The following is a 26,681-nucleotide window of genomic DNA, read 5'->3' as shown; positions in this document are numbered from 1 at the left end:
TTTCAGCATGGCAATCAAAGCTTTCTATATCGTGAGTCTTCTTTAATCCCAGATTGGATTTGCAGTTTTTCAACTTTGAGATGGTGTGAAAATGATGCCTATTTAATAGTAATTTTTTTAAAAAAAATTTTGGATTTGGATTTTTTTCTGGGCTAACTCTATGCATCACGGTGCTTGTGATGCTGGGAAGAAGGAGTAAGCTGCAACTACTGGTCAACCCTGTAATCATGGGGAAAGAATGAAACTCTACAGTGTTTGGTGAGGAGAAGCTATCATGTTTGGTAGGTTAGTGTATCAATTCCATATTAAACTCGTGATACTTTTCCATGAGGTCTGGATGTCTCTCTCCTTGATCTACATGGCTATCTCCTACTTTTTCCTTCAAAATGCATTCAAATATCTCTCCCAAGAAGCCTTCATAATGGGTCCTTCTCCACTGCCTTAAAATATCACTCTACTCAGACCACTAATAGTTTCCATTCCTATCCCCACTAAACCCACGAGCTTTTAGTGTTTTAAAACTATTCTTTATTCTGAGAGTTTGCTAAATCCATTTAGGAAAGAAAAAAAGAGTGAGTTTAGGTAAGCATTTTGGTTCTGATGAATGGTTGGTATGAAAGGGAGTCCAGTGACCCAGACAAGATTTAGAATTAGTTCTATATTATTTCAAGTTTTCCATGATTATCTTTCTTTTGAGTAGTTAAAGATGAATATATTCTCAAATGAATACCATTTCATTCACTTTATTGCAGCTTCCATGGGAGAGATAGAACTTGGATCTTTTTTCTGAATATTGTGCTAACTTCTTGCATCAATTTAGGCAAGTCAGCAAAACTTAATGCTTACTTATTAATAAATGAAATGGCTATGTCAGAGAATTCCTCTGTAGCTGTTCTTGCCCCCCCCCCTCTCCAGCTTTAGCATTATACAAGTAAGATTCTGTACTCTTACCATTCAGGTTGTATCCATTTGTACAAGGATTTTAATTCGCTGCTTTAAAAAAAACTCCCCTCTGCCTGAACATGTCTTAAGCACAAGTTTAGTTGAAACTTCTAGTTTTAGGCAGTCCCCAAGGAGCTTTCAAGTTTGATTAAAAGCTTTGTGTATTTACTAGGGTCTACCTACATTCCAGGAAAGCATTCTATGGACTTGCTCCTAAGGAATTTATGCTGCCTTTAACAATGACTCCCTTGTTGCCATGAGGTGCAGTGGGCAGCAGACATATGGCAGCATGGTCAGTATCTATAAAGTCTAAATCTTTTCTTCGAACACTTTGGAATAACTTAATGCTAGGCTACATTTGGTTTTCAATGGTTGCCATAGGAATACTCTGAAATTAGGCAATTTATACTGTGATTTTGACAGGTGACGTAAACCAGACTAAATAATTTAAAATACCAAGGAAAATATCATCTTGAGTAGAAAGGCAATAATTCAGGTATAGCAAGAGTTCATGCAGATGAGAGGGATCATTCTTTCTAACACACTTCTGATTTCTGTTCTGTCCTATGTCATGCTGGCCTCCCAAGAAGAGAGGGTTTTTCCATTCCCTTCTTCTCTTCTCTTCTTCTATTTTCTTCTCTTTCATATGACTTTGGTGAAGACATTCTTATTTTTTATTAACTGGGATATTAGCAAGTGAGCTTAATCAGACAGCATTAGCATCATTGGTAGCAACTTTGTGTTTTTATCTAAAGAAATAATATCAGTGAGACTATTTTTAAAATTTCTACAATAAATATATACTCCAATTTAAACCAGAAGATGCTTTAAGAGAAAAAAAACTTTAAATACATTTTTTTACTTCAAACCAATTTCAACCTAGAAAATAATAAATTGTATGCACAAGAGGTATAGATTCTATATATACACATTAAAAATAGAGTAACAATAAAGATTGTTATGCATCAAATTTCATACATTTTCTAAATATATGAATAACATTATTTTAAAAAATATGTTGAGTTTTGTATTAATTATGAAAGACAAAGTAAAAGCAATGGGCCCTGGTTGAACATCTGCTAATTGCCAAACCCTGATGTAAATTCAGACCTAAAATTCACAATATGTGTATGTTAGTTATTTATATCAGTCACTAAATGAAAAGATGAAGGAATCTCACCTCATAATAATTTTTAAGAAAATATTACCATAGGTAATAAATTTGTATGCATTCTTAGGCAAACTGAAAAAATATGTTTGTATAAATCTGTATGTGCACTGTCCTTTTATGTTCTTAAATGCAATTGAACTATTTAACCACACTGCACATGGATTTTTGAAAGTTAATTAATAAATCATAAAATTTTCAATATCAGACTATATAATCCTATTTTATAACAATATAATCCTATCTCATGACAACATAGTAGTTTATGAAAACAATATATTAATTTAAAGATGTTCCCACTGATGTATATATTCATCATCTCATATTTTTCCTATTATAAATTATATTGTAATCCATGTTATTTGTTATCTTATATATTTTAAATATTTTAATTAGTGTTGTTTTAGTCAGCTTTTTTTTTTTTTTTGCCACTCTGACTAAAAGACCTGATCAACACAATTATAAAGGAGGAAAAGTTTATTTGGAGTCTTATGATTTCAGAAGTCTCAGTCCATAGGCAGCCAGGTCAGTTCCTAATGGCTCAAGGTGAAACTGAATATCATGGTGAAAGAGTATGGCAGAGGGAAGCAGCTCACATTGTGATCAGGAAGCAGAGAGAGACTCCCTTCACCAGATATAAATATATACCACAAAGCCACACCCCCAATGTCTCATCTCCTCCAGCTACACTCTACCTGCCTTCAGTTACCACTCAATTAATTGATTCATTTACTGCCTTAAGTCTCTTGTAGCCCAAACATTTCTTCTCTGAACCTTCTTGCATTGTCTCATATCATGAGCTTTTGGGGTACACATTACATCCAAATCATTACAAGTGTGTACGTACAGACAAAAAATGAAAGTGCAACTGATAATCCAAAAGATGTCTGCATTTAAAATTATAATGGAATATCAGGAAGATGAAACAGTAAGAAACCCTAGACCTTCCTTCCCCTCAATCATACCAGCCAATAGCATAGAAAAATTCCTTTTGTGAGAAATCCAAAAAGAAGTTGAAAGGCCGCTACAATCTGGGTGTGTATGAAACTATATACATCCGAGCTGGTAAGGAAATTTGAAACACTTTCTGGCATAGTGCCCACCCAACCTTAATATGGTTCCATATAATTGGCAGATAAACATGAGTTCCCGTCTTCTATTTACAGAGCGAAAGCCACAGACCACGTGTCAGATTTTCTGCGGGCTACCATAAGGACTGGCTTCTGTTTCTACCATTTCAAAGTGCTTATGTGACCTGGCACAGTCTAGTTGCCTACAGCCAGAGATGGTAGCATAAATTGGCAGGTGCAATAGCCTCATATCCCCACCCTTAGATCAACACAGAGATGGTGAATGTTCAATCTCCAAGTTTCTTTTAGGAGCTGGGGAAGAAGTTCACCATATGTCCAATGATCCAACTTTTCCTGGGACTAGCCAGAAGACTACACTCTGTTAAACCTGCCTTCAGGACTGATGGGATCATCCACTGGAGGTCAGTGAGAAGATAGATGGTTACTTAAATTAGCATGCAACTAGTTTCCATGACTCAGCAAAGAACAAAGAGGCAAAAAACACAACAAAACAAACAAACAAATAAAACTCTCAAATCACAACTTCTCCCTGGGAGAGAAAAAGTTGGACAGGATATCCATTGATCCAAGTTTTCTGAGGACTTTCTAAGAAACAACTAGGCTTCAGTATCATTTGATACTGAAGAATCCAGTATACTCTAGGTAGAATCCAGTATACCCTAGATTTCATGGGGCCACTAGGAACAACAAAAAAAGTGAGCTGGACTTCAGAATGGTTGGGTACGCACATAGAATCTCTGGCCAAACTGAGATTGATGAGGGTCATCTATATGAGGCTAGTTCATGAAGAGAGAAAGGTGGCTGTTTTGTCTAATGTGTATCATTAAGGAATCAAGGAATATGTTCCCAAAAGAGAATAAAGTAAATTTCAAGAGACTGACTCAAAAGAAATAGAATTGTATGATTTATTTGATAGAGAATTTAGAATAACTGTCAAAAATGTACACACAAAAGTAAATAGAACAATTTTTTCTTCTTCTTTTTTTTTTTTGTTTGGCACTGGGGATTGAACTCAGGGGCACTCAACCACCAAGCCACATCCCCATCCCTATTTTTAATTTCATTTAGAGACAGAGTTCCACTCAATTGCTAAGTTCCTCACCATTGCTGAGGCTGGCCATGAACTTTTGAACTTGTTATCCTATTGTCTCAGCCTCTCCATGCACCACCACACCAGGCTAGAACAATTCTTGAACAAAATGAGAATTTCAACAAAGATAAAATATTTAAAAGTACCAGAGTGATACAGCCATATCAATGTTTAGAGAAACTCAATTCACAATAGCTAAACTATGGAACCAACTTAGGCGCCATTCAACAGATGAATGTATAAAGAAATTTTGGAATATATACACAATAGAATATTACTCAGCCTTAAAGAAGAATGAAGTTATGGCATTTTCTGGTAAATAGATAGAACTGGAGAATATCATGCTAAGCAAAATAAGCCAATCCCAAAGAACCAAAGGCTAAATGTTTTCTCTGACATGCAGATGATAATTCACAATAAAGGGGAAGGCTAGGGAAGAATAGAGGTAATTAGGATTATATAGAGATGAGTGAAGGGAGGGTAAGGGGCATAGAGGTAGGAAAGATAGTAGAATGAATCAGACCTTATTATCCTATGTGCATGTATGACTGGTGTAACTCTACTTGTGTACACCCAGAAGAATAAGTTATACTGCATTTATGCATGATGTGTCAAAATGCATTCTACTATTGTGTATAACTAATTAGAATTAAAAATAAAAGTACCAGATATTCTTGAAATTAAGAAGATAGTAACTTAACTATAAAGTTCACTAGAGATCTTCACTGGTAGACTAGATTAAGCAAAATAAAAGTTCAGTGTACTTAAGTTCTGTTTATAAGAAATTATTCAGTCCGAGGAGTGAAGAGTAATTTTAAAAATAACAAAAAAGAATGAAGAAAACTGATAGGATTTATTAAACACTATCAACTTCATATTCATTGTGAGAGTATCAGGAGAAAGGACCAGAAAATGTACACAGAGAAATAATGACTGAAAATTGCCCAAATCTGTGGAGCAAAAGGGGCATCCAGTTCCATGAATGATTTCAAATAAAATATATCCAAAGAAAGGAATGCGGAGGTACATTTTACTAAATTTTTCAAAATTAAGGACAAGAGAATTTTGAAAGCAGAAAGAAAAGCAACTTGTTATGTGCATGGGAACCTCTATAACCATAGCAGATTTTTTTGTGGGCATGAGAGAGTGGAAAGATATATCAAATTTTGAAAGGAGAAAATAATATTCCAATTAAGAATACTATTGGTGAGAGCTGGGGTTGTGCTCAGAGGTGGCGTGCTTGCCTGGCATGCTTGAGGCATTGGGCCCGATCCTCAGCACCACATAAAAATAAAATAAAGGTATTGTCTCCACCTATAACTAAAAAATAAATATAAAAAAGAATACTATTGCTGATAAAAAGCTCCTTCAAATATAAAAACAAGAGGTAAAGACATTGTCAGACAAATAAAAACTGAAGGATTTTATCTCACTATATCTGTATTACAAGAAATCCTAAAGGGAAATATTTGACTTGAGAATAAAGGATGTTGAACAAAAACAAGTTAGTATAAGAAAGTATAAAATTCATCGGTAAAGGTAAAAATAGAGACATGCACAGAAGACTGCATAATTGTATTATATAAATATCAAAAGTTACAAGAAATTAAAATAACTATACCCAACATGTTAGTGCTGCAGCTGTTGTAAAATGTAGAATTCTTATGTATGATTAAAGCTAATATCAACTTTAAAGTGCAGTGTTATAACCAGATATTTTACATAAGCCTTATGGCAGCAACAAAGAAAATACCTATAGTATTTACATACACACACACACACAAACACATACACACACACATACACACACACACACATATATACACAAAGAAATCATTGTAAAATATCAATGAAATATAAAGGAAGGTACAGAGAGAAAGAAGGACAAAAGAACTACAAGATAGATTAATGAAATGGCAATAGGTAGTCCTTCCCTATTGAGGATTTCTTCAAAGTAAGTGCACTAAACTCTCCAATCATAAGAGTAATTGAATGGATAAAATTAAAACAAGATATAACTATATGCTGTCCATAAGAAACTCACTTTATATATAATGACATACATAGATAGTAAAGAGGCGGAAAAAAGATATTCTACACAAATGGCAGCTAAAGGAGAGTTGGGTGGCTATAGTGCATCAGACAAAATAGGCTCAAATCAAAATTCTTAAAAAGATACAAAGAATTTTATGTAATGAAGAGAAGATTGATTTACAGGAAAAAATATACCAACTACAAATATTCATGTACCCAATATCAGAGCACTTATATGAAACAATATTATCAGAACTAATAGGAGAAGTAGATAGCAATACAATAATATTATAAAAGTTTAAAATGCCATTTTCAATAATAGATAGAATAATTATGTTAAAATAATAATTAGCAAAAATGATAATTGCAAAGTAGGCTTGAACAACACTATAGGGCAAATGGATCTCACAGCCATTAATAGAAGATTCCACCCAATAGCAGCAGAATACACATTCTTCTCAAGAAAACAAATGGAACACTCTGAAGGACAGATTATGTATTAGGTCACAAAATAGGTCAACTAATTTGAGAAAATTAAAATCACAACAGGTACCTCTTCTGAACATAATGTAATGAAACTAGACTTCAGTAGTTGAAGGAAAATTGGAAATTTTAAAATATGTGGGATTTGACATTTGAACAACCAAAGGATCAAAACAGAAATCAAAAGAAAATGAGAAAATGTTTTGAGACAAACAAAAACAAAATGCAACATACTACAATTAATGTGGCAAGCATAGGATGAAGGAGGACATTGATCCTGAAAATTTCTATTTAAAAGAAAAAAAAAAGATGCAAATAACATCATCTTACACTACAAGGAAATAGAGAAGAAACTAAGGTTACAGTTGCAGCGAATAAAGATTACCCCAGAAATAAACAAAATAGAGAATAGAAAAAAATAAAAAACAGAAACAGTCAATGAAACTTGAAAAGATAAGCAAGCAAAATTAACAAATCTTTAGCTAAGCTAAAGAACAAAGACGAGAATGAGAGAAATCTCAAATAAAATCAGAATGACAGAGGAGACAACTGATGTTGGCGTAATAAAAAGGATCATAAGAGAATACTATGGACAATTATACACCAAAGAGCTGAATAATGTAGAACAAATGGATAAATTCCTAGAAACCCAGCCTACCAGGATTGAATCATGAAGAAATAGAAAGTTTGAACAGATCTGTAAATAATGAAGTTGAATCAGTCATCAAAAACATTTAATCAAAGAGAAGCTCAGGAGCAGGTGGTTTCACTGATAAACTCTGCCAAAGATTTAAAAAAGAATTAAGTCCAAGCCTGCTCAAACTTCTCCAAGAAACTGAAGAGGAGGAAACACTTCCAAAATGATTTGATGTAGCCAGCATTACTCTAATACCAAAGTCAACCATCCTACAAAGAAAGGAGAATGACAGGCCTATATTCCTGATGAACATAGATTTAAAAATTATTAAGAAGCCCCAATAAACTGAATTCAATAGCAGATGTAAGGATCACACACATGGCCAAGGGAGAACATCAATTAATACGACATACAAAATAAAGAATAAAAACCACATCATTATCTCAACGGATACAGAAAAATCATTTGACAAAATTTGACACACTTTGATAAATAAAACTCTTAAACAAACTGGGAATAGAGATAAATTACCTCAAATTATAAAGGTTAAATTTTAAAAGCCCACAGATAAGATCAGACACAATAATGAAAAACTCAACTCCTTTCCTCTTAAGATCTACAGCAATGAATGAATGTCTGTACTTCCATTCAACATAGTAATGAAAGTTCTAGCTGGAGCAATTAGGCATGTCAAAGAAATAAAAGACATCCAAGTCAGATAGGGAGGAAGAAAATTATCCCTGTTTGCAGATGACATAATCTTATATACAGAAAACTCTAAGGGGCCACCCCCCAAAAATGCTAGAACTAATACATAAATACAGTAAACTTTTGCAGTACAAAATCCATTGTTTTTGTATATAATGACAACTAAACACAACACAAAACAAACAAACAAATAAAACTCTCAAATCTCAACTTCTCCCTGGGGAGATGACATAATCTTATATATAGAAAACAACAAATGGGGAAATCAGAAAAACAATCCCATTGACCATAGCACCAAAACCAATAAAATACTTAAGAATATACCTAAAGAGGTGAAAGATTTTACACTAAAACCTATGGAAGCATTGATAAAAGAAATTTAAAGAAAAGCAAACAAGTGGATCCTTTGTTCATGGAATGGAAGGCAATACTGTTAAAGTGATCATTCTATCCAAAGTGATCTATAGATTTAATGCATAGCTTATAACTTTTTGTTTTTTTACAAAAATAGAAAAAGAACACTAAAATTCCTATAGATCCTCTAAGGACCCTAAGTGGAGAAAAAACAATCTCAGATAAGAAGAACAAACCTGGAAGCACCCCATTTCCTGACTTCAACATATATTACTAGGGTATGATAATTAAACAACATGATAGTGGCATTAAAATAGACATACCAACCAGTGGATTAGAATATAAAGCTTTGAAATCATCGGAATGAGAGAGAGAAGGGGAATTGCACGGAAGATGGAAGGAGACCCTCATTGTTATGCAAAATTACATATAAGATGATGTGAGGGGGAATAAAAAAGAGAGAGAGAGAGAGAAATGTTTCATAGTAGATTGGGTAGAGAAAGGTGATGGGAAGGGAGGGAAGTGGAGGGGGGGGGATAAGAAGGGCAGCAGAATACAACAGACAAGAGTATGGCAGTATATATAAATGTGGCTGTATAACCAATGTGATCTTGCAATCTGTACGCGTGGAAAAATAAAAATTCATACCCCATTTGAATCAAATGTATGATATGTCAAGATCACTGTAATGTTTTGAGCAACTAATAAAAAAAAGAAATCATCAATCCACATTTTTATACTCAATTGAGTTTTGATAAGGGTTTCTACAATGGTCAATGGATAAAGGATAGCCTCTTTAATAAATGACACTGGAAAACTGGGTAACTATGTACAAAAGGATGAAATTGTACTGCTGTTTTATGCCATACACAAAATCAATTGAAAACCTAAAACTACAACTTGAAAACTCAAACATCTAGAAGAAAAGCATGTGAAAGAGTTTGTGATATTGATCTCACAATATTTTATAGATGTGACCCCAGAAACACAGATAAGAAATGCAAAATAGGTAAGTGGGACTATATTAAACCAAAAAAATTAGCATAGCAAAGGAAATAATACACAAAGTAGAAAAAGCAACTGATATTCTGGAAGAAAATATTTGTGAAACATTTATCAAGTAAGGACATAAAGAATACATAAAGAATTCTCGCATCTCACTGGCATGAAAATAAAACAAAATTAAAAAATTGATTTTTAAAAAATAAGTTAAGAATCTGAATAGTTATTTCTCCAAAGATGACATACAAATAGCCCATAGCTATAGAAAAGATGATTAACATCAGTAATAATCAGGAAAATGAAAATTAAAGGCAAATTCACACTGTTAGAATGACTATTATCAAAAAACAAAAGACTAACATGTTGGTAAGGATCTGGAGACATATATACCTCTTGTATATTGTTGATGGGAATGCTAAATGGTGTCATAGTCACTGTGAAAAGCAGTATGGATATTTTTTGAAACATTAAAAACGGAGCTACCTCATGATTCAGAATTCCCATCTCTGAGTATAAATACAAAGAAATAAAAATCAGTATCTTAATTGATATTATATTCCAGGGGTCACTGCAGTACTATGTACAACAACCAAGACCTGGAAAACATCTAATGTCCACTGAAAGATGAATAAATAAATAAAGAAAATGTGCAGCATAAATGGTCAGGATATTAGCCTTAACAAAGGAAAGAATCCTAAAATATGTGACAACATGTATGAATCTTGAGGACAAGTGAAATAACCCAGTCCCAGGACTAATGTTATATAAGTCCATTTACATGAGGTATCTGATGTGGTCAAACACATCAAGTCAGAAATTCTGACAAAATTCCAAGTCAAAAAAAAATTCTTAAGTGTGTTTAAAAAATCTAAATCAAGATGAATGCTGCTGATGAAATTTTTCTTCTAGGAGAGTGGAGAAATTGAATAGAGAAGTCACAAAGAATAATAGGCCAAAACATGTATTCCTTCACTTGTATTTGCTTTTAACCGGGTACTTATGGAGTTGCCCTTACTATGAATGAAACATTATGTTAAGGGAAAGGAGGGGAGGGAGACATCATAACAACTTGAAAGGAGACATCAGGTCTGAAGAATATCCTGTGATTTTCTGCTCTCTGACAGATTCAACCAAGTGACTCCATCGTGTTTAGACACCTATTTCTGTTCCTCAAAGCTTCCACTATAGCAACCCCTCCTTAGTTACACTTGCTTCTACTCTGCAGTGGCGAACCACAAAGTAGACCCCTACCTGAAGTGCTTCCTCTCAACAGAGGAGTCAAAAGGTTGGACCTTTCCTCTTAATTATGTAAATAAGGGATTGAAATGATGCACCTCTGATTGGTTTATTAACCACACAGCTTGAAGAGCTCATTTGGTCCATGCTGGCATCCCTTACCCCACTAAACAACTGGGCTGGGCCATAAGACACGCTTTCACTCCCTAGACAACAGACACCCGTTGACAGCCATCTCTTGGAACCTCTCTTTGGGAGCTCTGCTTTCTTTCTGTTATGCTCATAAATTTTGTTACTTTGCTCTCACATTTGTGCCTGGGGATTTCATGGCTTGAATTTGTAAGACAAAGATCCCCACGGCCTAACTCCTTATTACATTAGGTTCCCAATAGTCTCGTAGGCTAAGGACCACACATTTCAATAGGAACCTTTTGAGGAGAGTAGCCAAGCAAACCATAGCACAGCTAACAATTTCTCATCTCTCCTGCCTCAGGACTGGAATCCCAAGGTTTCTTCTGAGACCTTCTTTACCTGTTTCTCTTTCACAGAAAAGTCCCTCTTTTCCATTTCTTCATCCTAAGAAAAGTTGAGATATGAAAATCCTTGACCAATGATTCTCAAATCCTGGTCCATAGAATCTCTGAGATCCAGAAAGTCAAGCTATTTGCATGGTAATACTAAAATGCTACTTGCTTTTTTCCACTGTGCCTGTTTGTACTGATGATACAGAGTAAAGATGGGCAAAGACTACAGGTTCTTGAATCAAGAACCAAAGTGTAATAGTCATATTCACTCTTCTCTGTATGCATTTTCAATCAGGAAAATAAAAATAATTTTTTTTTCTGGTAAAGAATAGCCTGGGGGCTGGGGTTGTGGCCAGTGTTAGAGCACTCACTTGGCATGTGTGGGGTGCTGGGTTCAATTCCTCAGCACCACATGAAAATAAAAAATAAAGGTATTATGTCCAACTACAACTAAAAATCAAAATATTAAAAAAAGAATAACCTGGATGAGATATTAATTTTACCAAACAGCAACTCTTGGGTCTCTATATTTTTAATATTCTGTGTGATGGAATGGTTTGTACACATGGTTTACTTATGCTGTATAGTAGGGTTAAGATAGTGCCCAGAAAACCAATTTGTGTGGTTTCTGAATTGTGGACTGACTAGCTGCTTTGGGTATGCAGCACTTTTTTATTTTGAAGTATGCTTGACAGGCTAAAAGCATATGTTACTCATACATGGATATTTGGCAGACATTTTCTTGAAAATAAACAATGAGCTTGTCACTTCAAGGAAAACAATTGAAGTCATTTGTGGTCTGTGATAAAGTTTGAGCTTTTCAAGTGAAAATTGGACTTCTGAAAAACTTGTATCTACCTCATGATCTTAACAGCTTCCTAAAATACTTCAAGACTTTTCCGAAGAGAACTATGGTGATATTAATGAATAAAGTTTTAAAATATTACATCATAAAATATAGTAGCATTTGGAAGAGACGTAGAACACAATAAACTGATAGTTCCATAATATACCAAATCATGTGTGGGTAAAATAAATGAACTAAATAATAAATAAAAAACTCATTGTTATGTTCAGGATTCATATTGCAACCACCTCAAGATCTATTCTTTATCAAGTTTCCCTTTATTATCAAAGAATAGTCACAATTAGCTGAGTAACTGCTTAAATTTTCTAGCTATACATCTGTAGGACAGGTTTTAGTATATTTCCACCCAGACTACATTTCACAATGGATGGATAAGCCCAACATTAAAGAGAGTTACAAAAATGTAAAACAGTTCCACTTTTTCACTTACTGTGTTTTTAGAAAATGTAGTTATTTTAAAAAAAAATGCTACTAGTGGTGCAGGCCTCTAATCCCAGTGGCTCCGGAAGCTGAGGTAGGAGGATCTCGAGTTCAAAAGCCAACCTCAGCAACTGGGAGGCGCTAAGCAACTCATTGGTCCCTGTCTCTCTATAAAATACAAAATAGGACTGGGGATGAGGCTCAGTGGTTGAGTGCTCCTGATATTAAAAAAAAAAAAATGTTACTTATGTTACACTTATTATTGAGGGTTTATTACTGCTGTTTCTAAGTAAATAAATATTTAAAACACTTTCAGCATTAATTTCTTATATGGAAAATATTGATTGCTGTAATTTACATTAATGAAAGGTCTTTGGGGTCTTGAAGTCATATTTAAGTTTGTAAACAGATCTTGAAACCTCAGGATCTCACAGAATTTGAGAACCACTGCCCTGGAGGTAAGACAGAGCGACTGAAGCAGGAGGAAGTTATATTCACCTTGCTTACATCCGAGGGGATATTACTCAGCCAGGAAGGGAGAAATTAGGTTGAGATTGAGTTTAGCTTAAGACCTATAGAGTCAGGGGATCTAACTCCGTGAGAACTTGGGTTTTAATGCAAAGGGGAAAGCAGGGAGCGGAGGTCTTAGGAAATGTGTGTATGGAAGCAGCTTGAGGGCTCTGGAACCAGTTTGGGAAATGTAGGCTTCAAGTCTTCCTACTGCTGCTAGAAAAAGCTGATAAATGTTAATCCCGAAACACACACACACACACACACACACACAGACATTCCCTCTACACAGCATGCAACATCCTCGTTGTACCCCTCTTATTAGGGGAATAAGTTTGAATTAGAGGACGAGAGTCTCATTTCTTCCTATCTCCTAGCCACGATGATCTAAAAACCAGATTTAGCTTCAGGGTACAGAGTAGATTTGGCCTCGTGTGTGTGTGTGTGTGTGTGTGTGTGTGTGTGTGTGTGTGTGTGTGTGTATATTTTCAGATGTATGACTGTTTTGGGGAAGAAGTATAGGACAGAAGCCATTGACAGTGATTTTGTATTTCTTTCAGAATATGTAAATTTCAGGAAGATTTTGCTCTTTCTCAAGCTGAATTTTAAAACCTGGCTTGTTTCTATGACATAAATAATTTCACTTGGTAATTAGGCATAAAATGTTTATATCACATACATGATTGGGACCCTTTGAATTTCATGCTCTGTTCCCTGCTCTCCTGTTTTCTTTTAATCTGTTTAAATACACAGCTTTGTATGTTGCTTCAATTCCTTTCGTAGAATAAGTTTATATGCAAATAATAGCAAATAATAAAGAATAACTTTGTAGGAAAAAAACTTGCAACAATACAAGAGATAACATTCTTGTAAATGAATTTAATCTAAACTATAATTAATAATATCCAACTTTCTATTGTTTCCTTGGAATAGTTTGCATTTTCTTTCATTAATGTTGAAAATATTCTAGTTTGATATTTTTGCTCTGATAATATAACAATATGATGGCAAAAATATGAAAAGTAGAGAAACAAAAAAATTTTCATATGGAAGTAATGGATTTTAGTAATCCAAACAACTATTAACTCATGTGTTTACAAATTAGCTTTTTATATGAATTTCTTCTAATAAATTCAGACTTTTTAACACCATATTAAATATGGGAATTGGCAAGGGGATGATGGTAAAGGTAGCCTGTCACCGGTCAGAGAAATAAGGAAGGATAATAATAGACAACAAGAAATGTGGCATCTACTTTCTGGATTTCTTCATATTTTTCTCTCTTTCCCATTGAGGACATAACCAAGAAGATGATGATGTGACAAGTCCAATGCATGAAAGCTTTGGGAAAGAAGTAAAGGACATGAGCCATTGACAATGATTTTGTGTTCCTTTCAGGAAGAGGATCAGAAAATCCTAGAAAGATCTCCCACATATGTACGATGTAATCACTGTTTTACTTAAACTATTGGACTTCAGAATTTTATGCTGCAAATGTATTATTTTCAAACAAATTTCTGATATTTTAAGGCTTATTTGTATTCTTTCTATGTGAGGTTGGATCATTGTGAGATGCATAACAGTTTGCATGTTGTGTAGTGTTTTGTACAAACCAGGAGTTAATTCTGTGTCTGCATTTCAGGATACTTGGCACACTGTGGAACTAGGTGATTGTTTTTCTTTTATATTAAACAAATATTTGTAGTGCTAAATAAGTTGTATATCTGTTATAGACACACACCTTGTATCTACTTAATGCCAATACAACCATTGTGAAAAACTGGATAAACCAGTGATTTATAAGTTGTTTTATTGAATTCTATTTTTTTCCTTTTCATTTGAATTTTCTTTCATACTTTCTCTTACTCAGTTCAATAGGTTCATATGTGTGAACACCCAGTTTCTGTTTTTTATATTGAACTTTTTTTCTAGAATGCAGATGACATAAGTAAATAATTGAGTTGGTTTTATTTTTTTATATTTTTAAGATTACAAATATTTTTAGATGAAAATACATTATAAGCTCAAAGACCAATTGGTTTACCTTTCTGGGGTTCTAAATCAACAGAATTTCTTCCTTCAATTTGAACAATTTCAGATGGTTTCTGATTACAATTAAACTAGCACATCACAATATGTTTGTATAAGCCTCCTATGTTTGTTAGTGGGGTACTATTTCATGGTGGTGGGAGGTGAAAAGTTTACTCTTGCTTACTAATAAATGCTTGGCTATACTCATGATGCAATGTAAATCTAGACAGATTGAAAAAGCTGCTTTCAAAAAATAAAATTTTAAATCTATAATTAAATGCTTTTATATGAAAGGACTTTCTATTTAATCCTTTAACACTGTCCGGTAATATAATGTAATACTTAGCCAAAATTAATTTTTCTTCAAAACAGAATATAATTAAATATTTTATAGATCTAACTTTAGAAAAATGGGCAAAATTTTTGAATCTTCTCTCCCAATTAAACTGTTTTGTTTCATTCATTCTAATACTATTTTAAGTAATGAACTCTTTTAAGTTACTTGAAAATTTGCAAACTTTTATGAATAAGTACACATATCTGGTTTTTATCATTTTAATACCTTTAAATTACACATAGTACTGAAGTTCAATAATTGAAAAGGAGTTTTAAAATATTGTAATGGACATTATCTTAAAGGAATTTTAAAATTTTCATTCTAAAAATATTAGCAAATGCTTATTTTTAAAACAATTTGAGTAAACATAGTGTAAAAAAAGAAGTACAGTTTATTTATGTGTGACCAAAGTGCCTGCTAGAATTGTAGGCTTCTACAGAGGAAGTGTTAATGTTACCTGGAAGCCAAGTAAGATATATTCAATCTCAGAATCTTTAGTTAATTGAAGAATCACTACATCTAAACATGAATGTGGTGGAATGTATACTTGAGTTAAGTTGTTAATTGACATGGAGTTAATTACACAACATTATGTTTAAAAATTATTTTTGAGACTCAAATATAGAACCTAGGGAAAATTAATGATTTTTATGGGTAGAATTTTACATAAACAAAGAAGGCCCAAGTGGCCCTAACTCTGAATTTTGAGTTACTAGAGCTCAGAAATAACTAGATCGATTGCTGATAGTAGGACTTAGACTCACAGTGAACTGTTTAGTGGCCACCTTATTCATTTCAAGCACAAAAGGTCAAGGAGCTGCAAACCTGAGGACTTAGAACAATGAACCAAAATGAAGATGCAAATGTGTTTTGACTCCTGCAGCTAATCTGCATGCTCTACAATTGGTTAAAGACAATGATGGCTCAAAGTTATCAAATCAATAAGATCATCTTCTTATAATGAAGTCCTTTGATATTTCCCTCTAATATAATATAACAATTTTCCTTAAAATAGGAAATCTTCTCATATGGGTTGCAGGTTAAGTAACAACTTAATGACAGCCAATTCTTAATAATTTTATAACTATTATGAGAAGCTGAGTTCTTAGTTGTATATAGGCACTGACCATAGTTCACTGATTAATTATTTATGTTCTTGACAAAAATTAAAAGACTCTATGAAGTTGATTCTAAATAGCATTGCTACCATACCATTTTTGCTGTTGAATTGATTCTTTCACATTAAAAAATAGTTAGAATACATAGATCTAACTACATATTATAACTTTAAAAAACTAAAAATAAAATTAAAATTGATGGTGCCTTCAGTAGGGAATGTGAATAACAGAGCCTATAGCTAACTCTGGATTGTCTTTAAATCTCTCTCCTTCCTCCTTTCCTTCCTGCCCTTCTTCCTCCTCCCTCCCTCTTTCTCTTCCTCCTTCCCTCCCTTCCTTCTTTTCCCCATTCCTTTCCTCTTTGAGCTCTAATAATATATAATTATTTTAAAAATGTTTCTGAACAAGTTTAGCTAATATCTCAAACATTTTTTTAAAAATGCTTTTGTTAACAGAATTAAACTCTACTTGACCTACTCTAAACAGAACAATTCTATTTTTCTAATAAGTATCAAAAACATTTTAAATTAAGAAGCTCTTAGAATAATGTAGACTTTAAGAGAATATCTAGGAGATGTTATATTTTATAAACGTAACTAATGAAGAAAAAATACATTTTTGTTAGTATTAAGATCAGTAAATTAATGTTAAATTTTAGTATGTAGTTTGATCTTCCAAAGTTGTTATAGACTGAACCTGATCATACATTTTTTTTCCTACATATTTTGTTTTGTTTCCTCCAAATATTTATTCCACAGGTCAAAATGGAAAGAGGTTGCAAGAATCATAGAAAACAGCAGCTACAGATCTGTTATTAAATTCATAATAATGAGAAACATATGGATTGATTCCCATAAGTACTGAAGTTCCACAGTTCAGGGCAAGGAGGTGAAGATGGACATCTGGGGCCTTGTTGCTGACTTTATCACTTTTTGGAAACTAAGACAGGTTGCCAAGACAATCAAAACATGTCAATTTATCTCTCAATAGAATTTTATTGCAGATACCAAATTGTGTTAATTATGTGTTATAAGTGTTGCCTTACAGGGTAGCCAGAGATTTATATGTTAAATTTAAATTTTCACTTTCCTGTTTATCTCTTTTGCTTGGTGTGTAATTGTTTTATGAGCTGCTTCGATGATGTCTAAGTCTTGAGTGTAGTTGTTCCCAACTAGTACTATTTCCAGATTTTAGAAGACTTAAGAAATCAGAATCTTTTCCCCCCTTAGTTAAAAAAAATGACAGAGTGATAGAATGAGTAAGAAAATAGGGTGAAAGTTGGGGAGAGACTGCAGCAAATTTAGGTGGATACAATGTAAAGTTCTGACTGATAAGCTGAGATTAAAAGAAAAAGCTTTGAGGTATTGCTACAGTGACTTTCTCAAGTTTCTGAATATGCAAAGTGAGTTCACCTTCCACAGCAGGTAGCACTAAGTGTCCAGAGTGTCTCTTTGTAGCACTCAGGGCATTAAGAGTACAAAGCTGACTGTGAGTATCCACTTGTCAAGACAGGAGCACAAGAGACCAAACTGTGTACATCTAGTTCCCCCTTCAAAGCTCACAGCTCTGGCCATCCACAAGATGTAAAGATGGAACAAGGGATCAAGGATGTCCAGAGGAACCCCTTTTTGTGATAACCAGAGGTGTAGAGAAGAAATAATCTAAAAGGCCAGTTCAATTATTTTTCTTATGTGGGCTCCATCTGATCAAAGAACTGTTCCTCACCAAAGGAACTTCATTTAATAAGTAGTAAATATAATATCAAATTTTAATTAATCAAGGCACATAAAACTAACAGCCAATTAGAATAAGAAAAAAAAAAAACCCAAACTAACCCATGTTCCCACAAATGAATTAATATTATTTGAAGCAAAAGCAAAGAAATTTGACATATTATTTAGCTTCTGGTAAAGTATTTTTGAAATTTTTCATCTGTGATAACTAATTACTATTTTGGTGACCCTCCAGGGACCAGGGTGTTATGGACTGGGAATCACCATCCCCCTCTTCTTCCTTGGAGACACTAAATCACTCTTTAGAAGTCATTTTCCTTTTTATTCAGGCAATTAATGACATTAAATGTTAATGTGAAATAGCAGACCTTCCCATTCTGCAATTTTCATAATGAATTTACCATCCTGCTTAACAAGTTGCAATCAAATTTACCAAGAGCTGAGTTGTTTCAAAATGATTCTATAAATAATAGCAAGCATCAAGAATAAAATCAACTATGCAGGAATAAAGCAGTGGGGTCCAGTGAGGGAGGGGAGAAATGGGAGTATGTAGTCAAAGACACAAAGTAGCAGATACATAGGGTGAGCAAATCTAGTGTACAGCATGAGGACTAAAGTTAACAAAACTGAATTGTATTTGGGATTTTTGCTAAATTGGTAGGTTTGGTTGCTTTCGCTACCAAAAAAAGGGGTGACTGTATGAGATGATGTTAACTTACTTCACTATACTATACATTTTACTCTCTGTATGTATTCCATAGCATCATGTTGTATGCCTAAAATATACACAACTGAACTTGTATTTTAAATTAGTAATGCTTTTTTCATTGATAGTTTACCATATGTAAAACACTATGCTGGGCTCTTTAACCTTGACTCCACAATTTACTTCTCTAAGGTTCCCACAGCTTAAGTAAATTGCCCATAGACACATAGTTTACAAGTAACACATTCAGTATTTAAACCCTAACCTATTTTATTCCAAAATGTGTTTTCACTATTACAAGGAAAAGAAAGCTGACTTGATTTTGGCATGAACTTTTATGCTTAATTATTACATATATAGAAAGATAGACTGATCTTGTATTTCCTGCTGTGAAAGATTAAGAATTTTAATTTATTTTAAATTATTTTCATCTCCCCTTCCTTGCTTCTTCATTTTTCTTAATACTATATTTTAGTACTTCTATTAGTAATAACTTTTGTAATTTAAAATATAACTTTAGAACTTATTTGTCTATCAAATTTTGATGGTGTTTCTTGCTCTCCTTGAATTGTGGCATGATTCCTTAGACAGATTTTTGTTTTTCTTGGTGTTTCCATTTGTCTTTCATTTTCTTATTGATAAATGGTAGCTTCACTGTATCACTAAAATTTAAATTTTAAACTAACATCTATACTAAAGTAATTCTTCCTGATGACATTTTACTTGGATTTAGGTTAACTGATCAGTGCCAAATTGAAATTACTTTTCCTCTAAAAAATAACTTTATTTTTCTTACATACTTGATACTCTCATGGGATACAGAAATTTAAGTTCAGAATTTCTGCCATGAGGACTTTGAAGGCATTTCTTCAATTTTCTTGTGGTAGTATTAATGAGAAATCTTTAAACAGTGAACTTTATTATTTGTACCTTTGCTCTTTCTACCACCATAATCTTCCTTATTGCTTTGTGTCCCAGTTGTTGATAAAAAATCTTGCAATTAGTTCTCTCATTTAATGTCCCAATTCTGTTTGTATTCTAGTCAGCAAATGTGATTTTCCTAGCACTTCCTACACTCCCTACCCTTTCTATTTCAGACTCTTATTTATTCAGCCCTATGGCTTTTTAAATTAGTTCATTCTATTGTTCCTTAATCAGGAATTAATTAACATCTTAAGTTTATTTATGGTCTCCATTCTCGTTCTTAGAACTGCAGAAAACATTTTTTTTTTAAATTTTACTCTTTTTTTTAGTGGAGAATTGGGAGAAAAAGTATGGGTGTTTTTGATCAACCTTCTTGAACTAGAAGTAATAGGATTTAGGTAAGTCATAAATAAAGGGAGAAGAATTATTATAGGAAAACCTCAATTGGCTTGTAGACTTCATCCAGCAATTCTAGATTTCCTCAGTTATATTTCCTATTTTTCCACTTATATTTTTACCCATTCAGAGTATCTGATGTTTTCCCCAGAAAGAATATGGAATTAAACAATGTAATTTTGTGAAACAGACACATAGAAACAATGGAACATATTAGAGAACCCAGAAATGAACTCATATAGTTAGAGCAAATTTATTCTTGACAATGATGCTAGAAACATGCAATGGGAAAAGAACAACTTCTTCATCAAATGATGCTGGTAAAACTGGAAATCTACATTTAGAAGACTGAAACTTGACCCCTCCCTCTCATCCTGTACAAAAATCAATGCAAAGTGTATCGGAGGAGATCTTAATGTAAGACTCAAAACGCTGAAACTACTAGAGATAAACACTGGGGAAACACTTTGAGATATTGAGAGAGACAATGATTTTCTGGAGAGGACTCTGTGTAGGAAGCAAAAGCAAAATATTGACAAATGGGGAATGCATCAAACTAAAACACTCTTGCACAGCAAAGGAAACAACCAACAGAATGAAGGGACAACCCACACAATGAGATAAAGTATTTTCCTGATGATCATCTGACAGAGGATTAATATCCGGAATATTAAAGAACTAAGGAACACTTAACAACAACAAAAATGAATCGATTAAAAAATGGGCAAATGATCTAAATAGACACTTCTCAAAAGATGAAATACAGATAGATGGCTAATAAATATGTTGAAAATGTTCAGTATTATTAAGTCAGTGGAAAAATTCAAACATGTTAATAAAATATGTGGTAATAAAAATAAGTGTAAAAAATGTGATTTCTTTTCATCGCTAAACATCTCTTAACTAAATCTATAACTTGATTGCATGCACATCCATTTTTTTTCTTCCATCATTACATTTGGGAAAGATGTCCTTCTTCTTCTACTAGGTAATTCTCTCTCTGTACTCTGGATCTCATCCCTTTCTACATTAACATACACATATTTTGCTATATCTGCAACATTTCCTCTATGCTACCTTTCTCAAGGCAACACTTGTATATGTTTATTAATCGTCTCAACCAAGCCACCCTTGATTCCATGTTATCCAACAACTTTTCTTCATATCTCTCACTTTCCTTTCATAGTTAGAGTTCTGTCTATTCTCTCTCCCATTTTCTCACTTTCATAGATAATGTGTATTATTTATTATGTGATAACCTACTTAATAAATGAAATGTGGTTGCTTGTTTGATTCAACTGAGACCATATAAAAAGGACAGTTTCGAATAGTTGCAATATATTCTTTTCTTTGATTGTACAGTAATTTAGCTAGCTAGATTCTTATTATATAAGTTTTAGGTTATTTTCAGTCTTATTATAAATATTAATGCAAAAGATATTGATGTCCATGTATCACTTTGTCAATGTATATCTATATAGAAAGTAAAACTGAAAAGTTAAATTATAGGTTGAAAGATATGTGGGTTCTTAATTTTGACAGCTACCAATAAAATGCCTGTCATAAAAATTATACTAATGTGCTTTCCCATCAGCAGGGTATGAGAAAACCTGTTTGACACATGCTCATCCTTCTGAGGGCAACTCTCTGGCTTTCCTTGTCCTCCGCTTTCTTGTCCTCTTCAACCTCCTTTGTAGTCCTCTATTCCTCTTTAATTAACTACTGATGCTTCTTAATCTCTTTCTAGACCTTATGTTACTTTCACTCTACACTCTTTCATTGAGAAATATTATCTACTGTTTTGGTTCAACTTCCAATCTATATGTCGAAGACTTCCAAGTCCTTACCTCCTTTCTGAAGGCTCTTGTGGACTGGTTGTTAAATTTCCTCTGAAATATCTTTGGCAAGATGCCTTTCAGGCATTGCAAACTTAATGACTCTGGATCTAAACACATCTTTCCTCTGAGACGATTTTACTTTTAGTGTTCCTTTGCTCAGTTCATGTTCCTGTTTTCACTAAACCCTATTTAGACTCTAGACCTGAGAATATTTATTGCATCCTGCTTTCCTTTCTCATCCCCTTCCCTTAGTCCCACATCCAAAACACCCACCAAGGTTCTATGGTCAGCTGCTTCTATTTTTCCAAACATTTGTCAAACCAATCTGTTCTACATTATTTCTGTTACTATCCTCATCCTGCCCACCACTGACTCTGGTGAAATTATTTTATTATCTCCCCACTTGGACACTTACTGCTAGTTCTTTGCTCCTATCCAATTGCCATCTTCCAACTAGAGTAATTATATTTAGAAAAACAAAACAAAATTGAAAACACGAATCTAGTCATTTGACTTTCTGGCATAAAACCTTTCAATAACTTACCAGTTTCCTTAGGATAAAAGATAAATTTTCCATCCTCCCATTACTTCATTACAAGAGCTAGACAAGTTGAACTTCATGCCTTCTCTCATTTTCATGGCTTGTTGTGCATATTCTTTTTTTTTTTTCTGCTTTGACCACACTCTTCTCCATCATCGGATCAAAGCTGAAATATTTATCTCCTTAGAGAGACATCTACAGGTTTCTATAAATTGTTAGGTTCCTCTAAACTCTCCCCTTCATGATGATTTAATATTTGATTATAAATACTTGCTTCATGTCTACACTCCATTTTAGAGTATGTTTCATGATTCCAAGGCCTATTTTTGTCTTGCTCACCAATATATTCCTAGTGAATACGTAGGACAATGCCTCACACATAGTAGACACTCAATAAATTTTTATTGAATTATATGAATGAACAAACGATTAATTGCATGTGTTGGTAGTTATAAGATAGTGAGGCAAAAAATAACACAAACACTAAGTTGTTTTCTCAGAAATATGGACAGAGTTATACTGACACCATTTTTTTTTTGTCTCTCTGTGATCTGCAGCTTGCTTTTCTAAGATGTCTGGTTGATGGTGTAGATATTCTGTGAATAGCTTTGGAACATAGTGGGATAGCAGGCTCACTGTGGGTAAAACTCTTGACCTTATCCTTATTAGCATAGCTCCATCAGGGAACTAGTATACATGGCTGTAAATTTTTGTCAAGGGCAATTTATGTAAAGTTTGACAAACTATATTCAGAAAACCTCCTATTTGATTGTTGATGATTACTATAGTTATTGCTCAATTTTTAATAAACTCCAAACAAAAACTCGAGAATCTCTAATATGACCAACTATTTTAGTGTTTTAATGTTTTTTTCTTCTCTCCTCTATGGTGCCTGCCAAAAGTGGGAGTAAAATGTCTGGATTACTTGGCATTTATTGGATAAACAGCATTTCATTTTTACACAAACGTTGACATTAATTAAGTCTTCCAACATCTGGGATGTAGGTAAGTGTTCTGCTAATTTTGCACAAGAGGAAATGAAATCACAGTGGCCTGGTAGTTTGCCAAGGTCACTGAACAAGTCAGTGTCAGGACTGGGGAGTACTACTCAGGAATTTTTGGCTGTGAATCTTCTGTTCAACTAAACTACCTTCATAAGGGATAAGCACGATGGGAATATATTCCTGGTTTTACATTTCTATCAATCCTAGAAAGCTCAGTAATCTCACGAGAATTCCTGTTTCCAATTTCAGTTTTATGAGTGAGGGCACCTTAATAAGCATCATATAGAAATTTAAAATGTCAGACATTCATGTGAAACAGAATTTTGAAAAATGCTTTTACTTTCCTTCCTTTTTCACTTTGCATTCTTTCTAATGTTCTGTTTTCCTTAAAAAAAATTAATCCGTGGAATCTTTGAAGGATATCCTTTAAAGAAAATCCTTGTGATTATAAAGTGAAAAATATGCTAGACAAATATCACACTTTGTGTATCTAAGTACCATTTTGTAGTATGTGTTATTTTGGTCCCATTGTATAAATCAAAACTATAAGAAATTACCCATCATTGAAAGAATAATTGTAATGTAATTGTTTAGATATTTATAATGTAATATCTAGATAATATGAAATAAGACAAAAGTAAACCCATCATCCCCCTATTTCACAATAGTTCTCTGATTCACAAGTTTCTTAGGAAAAGAAAGAAATTGCCCTGGATCATCCATGGAAAGTTCTGAGGTGGAAGAGGACCTAGACTCTGTTGCTAGGTGGTGGCTGGCCTGGGTTCTAGTTCTACCTCTGTCACTGACATGCCCAGTGTCCCTGGCCAATCTTTTAACTCCCTCATGCTACAATGTCCTCATTTGTAAAATGGGGACAATGAAAGAAGGTATCTCATGGGTTATAATGAGGATTAAGTGAGTTGGTCTATGCCCGGGGACACAGTTAAATGACATGTTGTATGAGAGAATCATCAGTTATTCACATCTTTTGAGGTATAATTGCAATATTTTGTATTTTTGAAATTAGTCTTCGATAAATGTTGTATATAATATAGAATACATTAAGTGCTGAAGGAGCAAAAATGTTAGAACAAGAGAGAGAGAGAGATGCAGTTTGGCAGGAAGCCAGGTTCCCATTTGTAGCTTATTTCTGTAACATTTCCATAAACTTCCCTGGAGTACAATGAAAAACTGTGTAAAGTGATCCTGCTGGTTTTGAATGAACCTACAGCACAAGGGAATTCTCACAGTAAAATTGAAGAGGCTGGCGAAGAATGTTCGGCTACTTTTCCCTCACAAGGATGAATGCAGGAACATGTGGGCATATCATTTTTTGCATATTTTAACATTGCCCTCAGACATTAAACAATTTTTCTAAACATTTTCCAGGGTAATGGCAAATATGGCTATGCTTTATATTGTATTTAGCTGCATGTAAACCTGGAATTTAGAAGGAGCAGCCTCTTCTTATTGCATTAGAGAACAAACTGACAGAAGGTGCTCTTTGAAGAAGATAATAATGTTTGCAGGGCATATGATTTAAAGGCATAAGTAGATGCCACAAAGCAGGATTTTAGGGAGAAAATGTACACTTTTTGGCTTAATAGTCATCAATAGACTTAATAGTTAAACATAAAATTCCAAATTTGGAGCTGCTTTTCCATTTTAAATAGAATTTGAAGCAAAGATGTGGAAAATATACTAGGAAACTCAATGCATTCATTATATAGAATCATGTAAAAGCATCCTGAGAAAAATCCCATCATATATACTTAAATTTGTGTTATACAACTTAAAAAATCTAGAGGTATCCTTCATTTTTTAATCTCAGAGACAGATCTGCTATCATCACCTTGCGTTTTTACATCTTCATAGAAGACTTGTGAAAAACACAGATTTCAATAAGATAGAACACAAAGTTTTTGTATTAAAAAATAGAAAATAGGTATCATTCATCAAGCTGAAATGCAGTTGCTGTCTGTGACAGACATTAAGACTATGTCTGGATAATATGGGCCTTCCTGATTTTGTGGTGCCAAATAAGACTGGAAACCTATGCCCCTTACTCAGAGGGCATTTTCATTTTAATTTTTCTTAAATTAATTAATTTATTTTTATTGGGTATATATGACAGCAGAATGCATTTTGATTCATTGTACACAACTACAGCACAACTTTTCATTTCTCTGGTTTTACACAATGTAGCATTGCACCATATGTGCAGTCATACAGGTAATGATGTCCATCTCATTCCACCATCTTTCCTGTCCCCATTCCCCCTCTCCACCCTTCCCTCCCCTTTCCCCCATCAAAGCTACTTCATTTTTCCCATATTCTCCCCCCCCCATTATGAATCAGTATTTGGCCTTGATTTTTTGAGATTGGCTTAGTTCACTTAGCATGATGTTTTCCAACTCCATGCTTTTACCTGCAAATGCCATAATTTTATTTTCTTTTAATGCTGAGAAACATTCCATTATGTATATATACCACAGATTATTTATCCATTCATCTATTAAAGGGCATCTAGGTTGCTTCCATAGTTCAGCTATTGTGAATTGAGTTGCTATAAATATTGATGTGGCTGTGTTACTATAGTATGCTGATTTAAGTTCTTTGGGTATAGACCGAGGAGTGGAATAGATGGGTCAAATGGTAGTTCCATTCCAAGTTTTCTAAGGAATTTCCATTCTGCTTTCAAGATTGGTTGCACCAATTTACTGTCCTACCAGCAATGCATGAGTGCGTGTTTCTCTCTACATCCTTGCAAACACTTATCGTTGTCTGTATTCTTAATATCTTCCATTATGACTGGCATGAGATGAAACCTTAGAATAGTTTTGATTTGTATTTCTCTAATTGCTAGCAATGTTGAATCTAGGAGGACATTTTAAGGTTGTAGGTTTCTACCCAATTTTTTTCTAGATGTGGAAAATTAAATGATGAATAGGATTCTCACATATTATCCCATGACATCTTCTCTAGA

General features: G+C 33.6%; 1 long non-coding RNA gene across 1 annotated transcript in view; it reads left to right on the top strand.

Moving 5' to 3' along the window:
• Positions 1-19,469, top strand: part of LOC144367039 (uncharacterized) — an 85,249-nt gene extending 65,780 nt beyond the window's left edge. Inside the window, exons 3-4 of the long non-coding RNA XR_013426245.1 lie at positions 14,363-14,504; positions 17,312-19,469. This is a non-coding gene — a long non-coding RNA (uncharacterized LOC144367039). The remainder of the gene's footprint in view (positions 1-14,362; positions 14,505-17,311) is intronic.
• The last annotated feature ends 7,212 nt before the right edge of the window (positions 19,470-26,681 follow it).

The sequence above is a fragment of the Ictidomys tridecemlineatus genome, chromosome 10 (assembly GCF_052094955.1).
Source record: "Ictidomys tridecemlineatus isolate mIctTri1 chromosome 10, mIctTri1.hap1, whole genome shotgun sequence".
NCBI lineage: Eukaryota > Metazoa > Chordata > Mammalia > Rodentia > Sciuridae > Ictidomys > Ictidomys tridecemlineatus.
The sequence above is the reverse complement of the archived record's forward strand: the minus strand, read 5'-3'. Positions and strand labels throughout refer to the sequence as shown.